We start from the raw sequence: 11412 nt of genomic DNA on the forward strand, positions 1-11412 counted from the left end.
GCAATTTGCCCCAGGCCCCGCAGGGGTCCCAGGAGTATACAATGTTGCAATTTTTTTTAATGGAAGGGGCCCCCAAAACTGCCATTTTTTTCACTACCATTAAAGCTACAGCATCTCCATGCTTTGGAGCAGAGAGAGACCATTTTGCAGGAGGTGTCAGAGACTGGTCAGCCCTGCTCACTTTGGGTGTAGGCACCACTGTGCTGCCAGAGAACAAGCTGCTCCTGCACAAAGAAGATGAAAGAACCTGCCAAAGCCTGGGATTGAATTAGGGACCTTTAGGTCTTCAGTCTAATGCTCTCCCAACTGAGCTACTTTGGCAGCTGTATGGGATTATTTTGGCCTGTTGCTTCTCTGTCCAGGATGTTTTTGCAGCCGTTGCACACAAAAAGGACGTCATTGTGAGCGGGCCATGAAGACAAGACTCACTTTTGCCTGCCTTGCTCAGCTTGACTTGCTTCCTCACCCCGTTCCTGCCTTAGTTCCTGGGTTGACCTGGTGGTGGAAGGGGACTGGGGGCCAGTGGTGCGGGGAGGAAATTGAGGTGGACCGTGAGCTAGACTAGACCCTGGCGGTGAGAGTCTGGCCACCACTTGCCACGCCACCTTGTTGTCCTGGCTTCTCCCACTGGGCGTCATTTCGGGAGGGAAGTGGAGCTTCTGCCTCCCCTCCCCAATTTTCACACCACAGAGGAGTGTGAACAGGAAAATGAATGGCTGCTCCACACGCCCACCGGAGGAATTCAAAGCCTTTAGCTGTGGTAAGTAAGGCTACGTCTTCATTACCTGCCGTATTGGCGGGTAGCAATCGATTTCTCGGGGATCTATATATCGCATCTCATCTAGACGCACTGTATCAAACCCTGAACGTGCTCCTGTCGACTCCAGAACTCCAGCAATGCGAACGGCGGTAGTAGAGTCGACAGGGGGAGCCGCAGAAGTCGATCCTGCGCCGTGAGGATGGTAGGTAACTCGATCTAAGATAATTCAACTTCAGCTACGTTATTCACGTAGCTGAAGTTGTGTATCTTAGATCGATCCCCTCCCCTAGTGTAGACCAGCCCTAAGAAGTATCTGTTGGCTGACAGAGCCTGTCCCCGAGCAACTGGAACAGCAGCTGCCGCCTCCCCCTCGGCTCCAGGCTGTGGGAAATGCTCATTGCCTGGTTGCATGGGCGGATGCTGCTCCGTGCTCTGGATTGCGTCTGTATTGGTCTGTCAACCCCGCATCTTCACTGAGCCAGTCTGGTAAGGCCCCAAGTGCCCCCTCCAGGCTGGCAGCTGAGAGTCTGTGCAGACATCAGTCCCCCTGCCAGCCCCAGAGCCAGCAGAAGCGCCAGCCCCCCCAGCACCACAGGGGCACTCAATGCACTTCCTGTAGGGAAATGGCTCCTTGGTATCCAGCTGCTAGAGTGAGAGCCAGGAGAGAGCAGTGTCTGGCTCACCGTGGGGGAGAGAAGAAACCTGATGAGTGCGGATCTCCCTCTGTCTCCCCCGCAATGCTGGTCAGTTTTATTATCACTGCGATAGTCACTGCTTCCCTTCAGGGCCGGCCCTAGAGAGGTCTGGGGTCCGGGACAAATCCCCCCTTTCCTCCCCAGGTCCTGCCCCCACCCCTTCCCCCAAGCCCTCACCCCATCCCATCCCTGCCCGGCTTGCACCATTCCTCTCCCTCTCCCACCTCTTCCCATCCCTGCTCCTCCCCCTCCCCACCCAGCGCCTCCTGAACCCCACTGAACAGCTGATTACTGGCAAGTGGGAGGTGCTGAACGGGAAGAGGAGGAGCTTGTCAGCAAGGCCTGTAGTGGGGGGAGGGAGCTGGCTGCCAGTGGGTGCTGAGCACCTATTTTTTCTCTGTTGGTTCTGCAGCACCATAGCTCCCATGGAGTCGCTGACTTGGCTTCCTTTGCACTCTAGAGAGAGGAGCAGAACCAGGGCTACGGCTGATCAGTGGGGCACCAGGTGAGTGGCAGAGGCTTCAGGTGCTGAGAGTTTGCCTGACCCCTCAGGGACACAGTGTGAAGTGCTGCCCCAGGGATCTCTATGAAAGGAGCAGAACAGGACTTTCTTGGGGTGGGGAGAGAATTGAGAGTGTCTCAGGGGGTTGTACAGAGGTGTTGCCCGGGTGAGAGACTGGCTAAAACACAGGCCATGCTGTGAGCAGGATTCAAACCTCCACAGGGAAACCCTATTAGACTTCAACTCCCACATGTTAACCACTCGGCCATCACAGCTGTGAGTGAAAAACTGCCCCAATGCCAGAGAAACTGGTAAAGAATCACAATGACCAGGTGTGAAGTCATCTGAACTACAGAATTCCCACTGCAAACCTGGCTCCCAAAGCACAGGGGGGGATTGGGGTTTGTTCTCTTTGCTTAGCCATGTGCAGTCGCACAGAGAGCGCGTTTAAAAGTCTCCCCTCCCACAGAGCGGGAATGGGAAATGATTCTCAACTTGAAGCCTGATGTATGGTGACCAGACATCCCGATTTTATCGGGACTGTCCTGATATTTTCTTGTTTGTCCCGCATCCCGACCAATGTTTGGTCGGGACCCTGGACAAACAAATAACTTTGGTCCTCTTCTCCAGCACACAGGCATAGTCTGGAGGGATACTTGCCCCCCCAACTCCACCCCCTCCTTCCCTCATTGGATCCCTCCCCAAATCCTAGCCCTGGCCCTGCCCCCAGCCCCACTCCCTCACTGCCCCATTGGATTCCTCCCCAAATCCTCGCCCTGGCACTGCCTCTTCCCCAAGCACGCGGCATTCTTCCTCCCTCCCAGGTTTGGACACGGGCCATGGCCATGGCTGGGAGCGCAGCGCAGAAGCTGCTCTAGCCCTGCAGCCTGTGGGGCAGCGCAGTGGGGCTGGGGGCAGCATGGAGCAGGCAGGGCCCAGGTGGGCGGGGGGCAGAGACACACATGGGGCAGACACACTCCTGTCGGGAACTGCCTGGTTCATCCCTTGCCCGGGAGCTGCAGGAGAGGCCCGGATCATGGCTCGGCTGCAGAGCTCGGAGCCCAGGCTGGGACCAGGAGTGAGGGGATCGGGGAGCTGGGGTGCAGCGGGGGTTGGAGCTGAGAGTTGGTTGGAGATGGGGCTGTGCCACTGCTGCTTGGTGGCGGGGGGGCCTTCCGGCTTATTTTTTTGCTCTGCCCCCCGCATCCCGATATTTCATCTTTGACATCTGGTCACCCTAGCCTGATATGAAGTAGGATGTCTGGACCAAAGGGTCAGGGACTGGCCTTTGCTAGAGAAATCACTGTCAAGTTTTAGCCAATTAGGACAAGTCAGCAAATAAGAACAACCTCAGGTATCAGTAATTGCTACAGGTTGCAAATTCCTACATGCAGCAGTTTCTGGCACTACACCTGTGCAGCTCTGCTCCCCGGCTCTTCTCGGGCTCCTGCTCTCTCCTTAGCTCTGCCCCACTCTCACCCAGGCAGTTCCAGCTCACATGGAGGATAGGACCCCCTGGCCTGGTGACTCCCTCATTACACTGTCTGGCCTGTCAGTGCAGCTAACTTGTAGCTTTGGCCTCTCCTCATTGTCCCTGGGGACTGTCAGTCTCAGGGTCCTGATTTCCCATTGATTCTTCCCCCTTCTATTGGTGCTGGGAACTAGCCAACCAACCCCCCCCCACACACACACACTAAGTTTTAGTAAAGGGCCAAGAGCCCCCTTACACAAGCCAGTCCCATGAGGGTCACCGATGTGCAGAGAAGGCAGCACAAGCTGGTCCCATAGATTCATAGACTCTAGGACTGGAAAGGACCTCGAGAGGTCATCGAGTCCAGTCCCCTGCCCTCATGGCAGGACCAAATATTGTCTAGACCATCCCTAATAGACATTTATCTAACCTACTCTTAAATATCTCCAGAGATGGAGATTCCACAACTTCCCTAGGCAATCCATTCCAGTGTTTAACCACCCTGACAGTTAGGAACTTTTTCCTAATGTCCAACCTAAATCTCCCTTGCTGCAGTTTAAGCCCATTGCTTCTTGTTCTATCATTGGAGGCTAAGGTGAACAAGTTTTCTCCCTCCTCCTGATGACACCCTTTTAGATACCTGAAAACTGCTATCATGTCCCCTCTCAGTCTTCTCTTTTCCAAACTAAACAAACCCAATTCCTTCAGCCTTCCTTCATAGGTCATGTTCTCAAGACCTTTAATCATTCTTGTTGCTCTTCTCTGGACCCTCTCCAATTTCTCCACATCTTTCTTGAAATGCGGTGCCCAGAACTGGACACAATACTCCAGCTGAGGCCTGACCAGCGCAGAGTAAAGCGGAAGAATGACTTCTCGTGTCTTGTTTACAACACACCTGTTAATGCATCCCAGAATCATGTTTGCTTTTTTTGCAACAGTATCACACTGTTGACTCATATTAAGCTTGTGGTCCACTATGACCCCTAGATCTCTTTCTGCCATACTCCTTCCTAGACAGTCTCTTCCCATTCTGTATGTGTGAAACTGATTGTTCCTTCCTAAGTGGAGCACTTTGCATTTATCTTTATTGAACTTCATCCTGTTTACCTCAGACCATTTCTCCAATTTGTCCAGATCATTTTGAATTTTGACTCTGTCCTCCAAATCAGTTGCAATCCCTCCCAGTTTGGTATCGTCCGCAAACTTAATAAGCGTACTTTCTATGCCAACATCTAAATCGTTGATGAAGATATTGAACAGAGCCGGTCCCAAAACAAACCCCTGCGGAACCCCACTTGTTATACCTTTCCAGCAGGATTGGGAGCCATTAACAACTACTCTCTGAGTACGGTTATCCAGCCAGTTATGCACCCACCTTATAATAGCCCCATCTAAATTGTACTTTCCTAGCTTATCTATAAGAATATCATGCGAGACCGTATCAAATGCCTTACTAAAGTCTAGGTATATCACATCCACCGCTTCTCCCTTATCCACAAGGCTTGTTATCCTATCAAAGAATGCTATCAGATTAGTTTGACACGATTTGTTCTTTACAAATCCATGCTGGCTATTCCCTATCACCTTACCACTTTCCAAGCGTTTGCAGATGATTTCTTTAATTACCTGCTCCATTATCTTCCCTGGCACAGAAGTTAAACTAACTGGTCTGTAGTTTCCTGGGTTGTTTTTATTTCCCTTTTTATAGATAGGCACTATATTTGCCCCCTTCCAGTCTTCTGGAATCTCCCCCGTCTCCCGTGATTTCCCAAAGATAATAGCTAGAGGCTCAGATACCTCTTCTATTAACTCCTTGAGTATTCTAGGATGCATTTCATCAGAACCTGGTGACTTGCAGGCATCTAACTTTTCTAAGTGATTTTTTACTTGCTCTTTTTTTATTTTATCTTCTAAACCTACCCTCTTCCCGTAAGCATTCACTATATTAGACATTCCTTCAGACTTCTCAGTGAAGACCGAAACAAAGAAGTCATTAAGCATCTCTGCCATTTCCAAGACTTCCGTTATTGTTTCCCCCTCCTTACTGAGCAGTGGGCCTACCCTGTCCTTGGTCTTCCTCTTGCTTCTAATGTATTGATAAAAAGTCTTCTTGTTTCCCTTTATTCCCATAGCTAGTTTGAGTTCATTTTGTGCCTTTGCCTTTCTAATCTTGCCTCTGCATTCCTGTGTTATTTGCCTATATTCATCCTTTGTAATCTGACCTAGTTTCCATTTTTTATATGACGTCTTTTTATTTTGTAGGTGCAAGATCTCATGGTTAAGCCAAGGTGGTCTTTTGCCACATTTTCTATCTTTCCTAACCATCGGAATAGCTTGCTTTTGGGCCCTTAATAGCGTCCCTTTGAAAAACTGCCAACTCTCCTCAGTTGTTTTTCCCCTCAGTCTTGATTCCCATGGGACCTTACCTATCAGCTCTCTGAGCTTACCAAAATCCGCCTTCCTGAAATCCATTGTCTCTATTCTGCTGTACTCCCTTCTACCCTTCCTTAGAATTGCAAACTCTATGATTTCATGATCACTTTCACCCAAGCTTCCTTCTACTTTCAAATTCTCAACAAGTTCCTCCCTATTTGTTAAAATCAAGTCTAGAACAGCTTCCCCCCTAGTAGCTTTTTCAACTTTCTGAAATAAAAAGTTGTCTGCAATGCAGTCCAGGAACTTATTGGATAGTCTGTGCCCCACGGTGTTATTTTCCCAACATATATCTGGATAGTTGAAGTCCCCCATCACCACCAAATCTTGGGCTTTGGATGATTTTGTTAGTTGTTTGAAAAAAGCCTCATCCACCTCTTCCACCTGATTAGGTGGCCTGTAGTAGACTCCCAGCACGACATCACCTGCGTTTTTTACCCCTTTTAGCCTAACCCAGAGACTCTCAACACTTCCATCTCCTATGTCCATCTCCACCTCAGTCCAAGTGTGTACATTTTTAATATATAAGGCAACACCTCCTCCCTTTTTCCCCTGTCTATCCTTCATGAGCAAACTATACCCATCCACACCAACATTCCTGTCGTGTGTATTATCCCACCAAGTTTCAGTAATGCCAACAATGTCATAGTTGTATTTATTTATTAGCACTTCCAGTTCTTCTTGCTTATTACCCATACTTCTTGCATTTGTATATAGGCATCTAAGATACTGGTTTGATCTTGCCTCCCAGCTTTGCCCTGACCCTCCTTTCTCTCTGCCATTATAGCCCATGCTCCCTCCTGTTTCCGACCCATCTCCCAGGTCTTGTTCCCCACTTACCTGTGGGGTTTTCTCACCTGTCCCCGTCGAACCTAGTTTAAAGACCTCCTTACTAGGTTAGCCAGTCTGTGCGCAAATAAGGCCTTTCCCCTCCTTGAAAGGTGAAGGCCATCTCTGCCTAGCAGTCCTTCCTCGAATAGCATCCCGTGGTCGAGGAAGCCAAAGCCCTCCTGGCGACACCATCTTCGCAGCCAGGCATTCACCTCCACGATGCATCTGTCTCTGCCCGGGCCCCTACCTTCGACAGGAAGAATCGAAGAGAATACCACCTGCGCTCCAAACTCCTTCACCCGTACTCCCAGAGCCCTGTAGTCACTCTTGATCTGCTCAGTGTCACACCTCACAGTATCATTTGTGCCCACATGGATGAGTCGCAAGGGGTAGTAGTCCTTAATGAGCCATCAAGCAGGCTAGGCAGAACTGACACCAACTTTCTGGCTTGGGTGTTCCCGGGAAGCATAGCACAAGTTTGAAATATGGGCAGCATAGAGCCAATATTCATAAAGTCAACAACAAAAATGATACACATCTAGAGATAGCATCATTATAATCAGCCAATCAGAACCTCTCCATACTGCACTTACACGACAACCTTTCTACAATATTGGGTGCAAATATATAAGTGGTTGCAACAGTGATCTATAGTTACAGAATATGTCAATAACATCACAGGAGGTGACACAGCATCAGTGAGACTGATACTGGAATATTGCCTCCAGTTTTGGTGTCCTCATTTGAAAAAGATGTTGTGAAATTGGAGTTGGGGCAGCAAAGAGCCACCAAATGTTCTGAGGTCTGGAGAAAAAATGCCTTCTAGTGAGCTACTGAAAGAGCTCAACCTGTTTAGCTTATCAAAAGAAGATTGAAAGGTGACGTTCCTTAATGGAGAGAAAAGATTCACTATTAAAGGGCTCTTGAGTCTAGCAGAGAAAAGCATAACAAGATCCAATGGCTGGAAGGTGAAAAGAAACAAATTCATATTACACATAAGGCACAAATAGTCAACAGCGAGGATGATTCATCACAGGAACAAGCTACCAAGGAAAGTGGTGGATTTGCCATCTCCTGATGTCATTCAATGAATACTAGATGCCTTTCTGGAATGTGTTTGCCCCAAAAGTAGCTATTGTGTCATACAGGAGGCCTGCGCTATGCAGGTGGTCAGATTAGATGCTCTAATCATCTCTTCTGGCCATAAAGTTGACTAATGTCTGAAAAACGGAGTGTAGCATTGGCAGCAGCATCTGACGTTTTCCTGTCTAGCTGGCTTGCTTCCTAGAATGAATGCTCCTTGAGTGGGGTGACCACAGGGAATAGCTCAAACCTCCAAAGTGCCTGGCCAGAGGCAGGACATTGGCACAGTAAAGGAGTGGTGTGGCAGTGACATCGCAAAGGCCTTTTGCAGGACCTCAGACTATTGGTCAAAGGTGGTGGGGAGGTGGTGACCTCACAGAGAGATGCTGACATCAGCCAGGCAGCACAGGGGAGAAGGGCCAGGGACACCTCAGAGACCCCTGTGGCTTTGCTTCAGCAATTCTCCTTCCCTAGGTCTCTCTTTGAGGACTGAGAAAGTATTTGGGTTCAGGTACGTGAGCACCAGGAGGAATCTCTTTTGAGTTTTCTCCTTCCCTTTTCCTGATTTTACTAGAAAACAGCCGTCCCTGTTTAGAAGGTAAGAGCCTCCTCGAGGTTTGAAACCTGTTCAGTCTGATCCATCTGGTGACAGTTGAATTCTAGGCACGGAAAGCACGAGCTTAAGGTGGCAGAATTTTATTCTGTACCTGGGATTTTGTCCCTTAGAATCACTGGGAACATTCCGGTTTGTCCTTTTTGTTTCACCTTTTCCTCCATCCATCCCTCCCTCTTTTCTCTTCTTCTCTTGCTTCTGGTGTCCCCTCTGGTGTGTGTGTGTGTGTGTTGCGGGGGAGTGCCCGGCAGCTCCCACTATGGGAGGTCCACCCAAAAATGTGGGGCTGAAATAGTGCTCGGGCAGTGATCCCCACCAGTGACCTGGCCATCCTTTGGGCTCTCTGGTGAGAACCCTCAGCCTCTCATCCTCAGTCTCTACCCTGATTGGCTGAGCTGGGGGTTATTGACAGGGAGGAGACTCAGGTACTTGTTGTTCTCTTTGAAGACCAAGTAAATAAGTCAGAATCACTTATATGTTTGATGAATTTTGCTGCTTCTCTGCATTAATGGTCTCTGAGCAGTTCACGATTCTCTCTAACATTGCAGTTCTCCTCAAATACTTGCTGAATAATTACTGTGCACTGTTGTTGATCTGGAGCTCATCTGAGAGCACTTTACTCAGGTCATTCAATGTCTGAAATTCAAGATCCGATGGTTAGTTTGAACATCAGGGCTCTTGGGTCCTACTCCCAACTCTGCCACTGGCTGGCTGTGTGACCTAAGACAAGTCAATTCTCCTTTCTCAGCCTTAGCTTCTCCCTCTTTCAAGTAGGGATAATAATGATCCGCTCCTACCTACCTTACGGTATGTGGAGGCAGGACTGGCTCTAGGTTTTTTGCTGCCCCAAACAAAAAAAAATTTGTCTGTCCCCCCATCCCCCTGCTGCCCTAGCCCTGGGCTCTCCCCACACCCCGCACCCCCTGCCTCCCCAGCTCTGGGCCTCCCCCCACACCCACGCCCCTGCTGCCCCAGCCCTGGGCTCTACCCCCTGACCCTCACCCCCCTGCTGCCCCAGCCATGGGCTCTATCCTGTGACCCTCACCCCCCTGCCGTCCCAGCCCTGGGCTCTCCTCCCCACACCCGCACCCCCTGACAAGCCAGCCCTGGGCTCTCGCACACACACACCCCATGTTGCCCCAGTTGTGGGATCTCCCCCCACCAGTGCTCCCCCACCCACACACCCCCTGCTGCCCCAGTCCTGGGCTCTGCCCCCTCCACCTGCACCCCCTGCCGCCCCAGCCCTGGATCACTGGTAACTTGCTCCCAGGGTGGGTCATTCAGCAGGAATTTTGGATGTGCACAGAACACAGACAGGATTGGTTCCCACATGGTTACAAAGCTGCAGTAAAGTGGAACAATTTTCAGCTTGTGTGATTGGAAGATATCTGGATGCATATTGTAAGACTGTCCTCCACAAATGAGGAAAAGTTGAGGTGCCTTTATTATTCTTTCTTCCACTCTTCTATGGGGAATTTGCCAGTGCAATATCACTGTCTTCCTTTTAAACAAACAAAAAGGCTGTTGAAAATAGCAATTCCAGTCCTAAAAACCTCTGGGAAGCATTTCTTGCTCAATTTCATCCTACTTTTTCTACAGTGGATCAGTATATTTGATTTGGGAGAAATGAAGTACCAGCTGCCCAAACTGAGCTTGAGCACTCCTTAATTTTGAGGTGTTCAAATCTGGAAGGCAGGTGCTAGATTCCCTTTCTGAATATTAGCTACATCTGGAAAGGAAAAGTCAATTTCTGCTTCCATGGCTCAGAAGTGGAAATCCTTCTATGTGCCTGGTATTGTATCTAAAGCTGCCCAGGTCTAGTAGAGCCTCCCCTCCCTTACTTTTCATTTTAAATTCTAGTGGGACCCACATACCTCCCTTGCTAGGCTTCAGATAGAGAGGGACACTGTCCATTTAGTCCACCCAATTCCTTCTTTGGGGGCTGCAAGGTGAGGTCACACCAGTGTCCCTAAGCCAGTCTGGGGATGTCTTCTGAAGGGGGTATCTGGGCCAAACTCCTTGGGCACATTTGTTCCCCATTCACAGTGCCACACCGCTCTAGCAGTGAGCCACAGCGAGCTGCAGCATGAGGTTTCAGCTACCATACTCCCTCCCCCACCCTTCCCTGTGGATAGCACCCAAGGGAATGCTGGGAAATGTAGTTCTTTCCCTGCTTCAGGGCTGGCTCTATAGGCAGGGAGCTAACCAAGGAACTACAGCTCCCAAGGCCCTCTGTTGGTTCTCAGCTCCCAGGCTTCAGAGTAGCAGCCCTGTTAGTCTGTATCCGCAAAGAACAGCAGTACGTGTGGCACCTTAGAGCCTAACAAATTTATTTCAGCATGAGCTTTCCTGAGCTACAGCTCACTTCTTCGGATGCACAGAATGGAACACGCAGACAGGAGATATTTATACATACAGAGAACATGAAAAGGTGGAAGTATGCATACCAACTGAAAGAGTCTAATCAATTGAGATGAGCTATCATCAGCAGGAGAAAAAAAACACCTTTTGAAGTGATAATTAAGATGACCCATAGAAGGTGTGAGGAGAACTTAACATAGGGAAATAGATTCAATTAGTGTAATGACCCAGCCGTTCCCAGTCTCTGTTTAAGCCTGAGTTAATTGTATCTAATTTGCATATTAATTCGAGTTCAGCAGTCTCTCTTTGGAGTCTGTTTTTGAAGTTTTTTTTGTTGCAAAATTGCCACCTTCAAGTCTGTCACTGAGTGGTTAGAGAGGTTGAAGTGTTGTCCCACTGGTTTTTGAATGTTATGATTCCTGATGTCAGATTTGTGTCCATTTATTCTTTTGCATAGAGACTGTCTGGTTTGGCAATGTACATGGCAGAGGGGCATTGCTGGCACATGATGGCATATATCACGTTGGTAGATGTGCAGGTGAACGAGCCCCTGATAGCGTGGCTGATGTGATTAGATCCTATGATGGTGTCACTTGAATAGATATGTGAACAGAACTGGCATTGGGCTTTGTTGCAAGGTTAGGTTCCTGGGTTAATGTTTAT

General features: G+C 49.2%; 1 non-coding gene across 1 annotated transcript; it reads right to left on the minus strand.

The window, feature by feature from the left end:
• Positions 1-248: 248 nt before the first annotated feature.
• TRNAF-GAA (transfer RNA phenylalanine (anticodon GAA)) lies at positions 249-321 on the minus strand. Its single transcript has one exon. It is a non-coding gene; the product is annotated as a tRNA-Phe (tRNA).
• Between the last annotated feature and the right edge of the window lie 11091 nt (positions 322-11412).

The sequence above is a fragment of the Gopherus flavomarginatus genome, assembly GCF_025201925.1.
Source record: "Gopherus flavomarginatus isolate rGopFla2 chromosome 13 unlocalized genomic scaffold, rGopFla2.mat.asm SUPER_13_unloc_1, whole genome shotgun sequence".
Classification (NCBI taxonomy): Eukaryota; Metazoa; Chordata; order Testudines; family Testudinidae; genus Gopherus; species Gopherus flavomarginatus.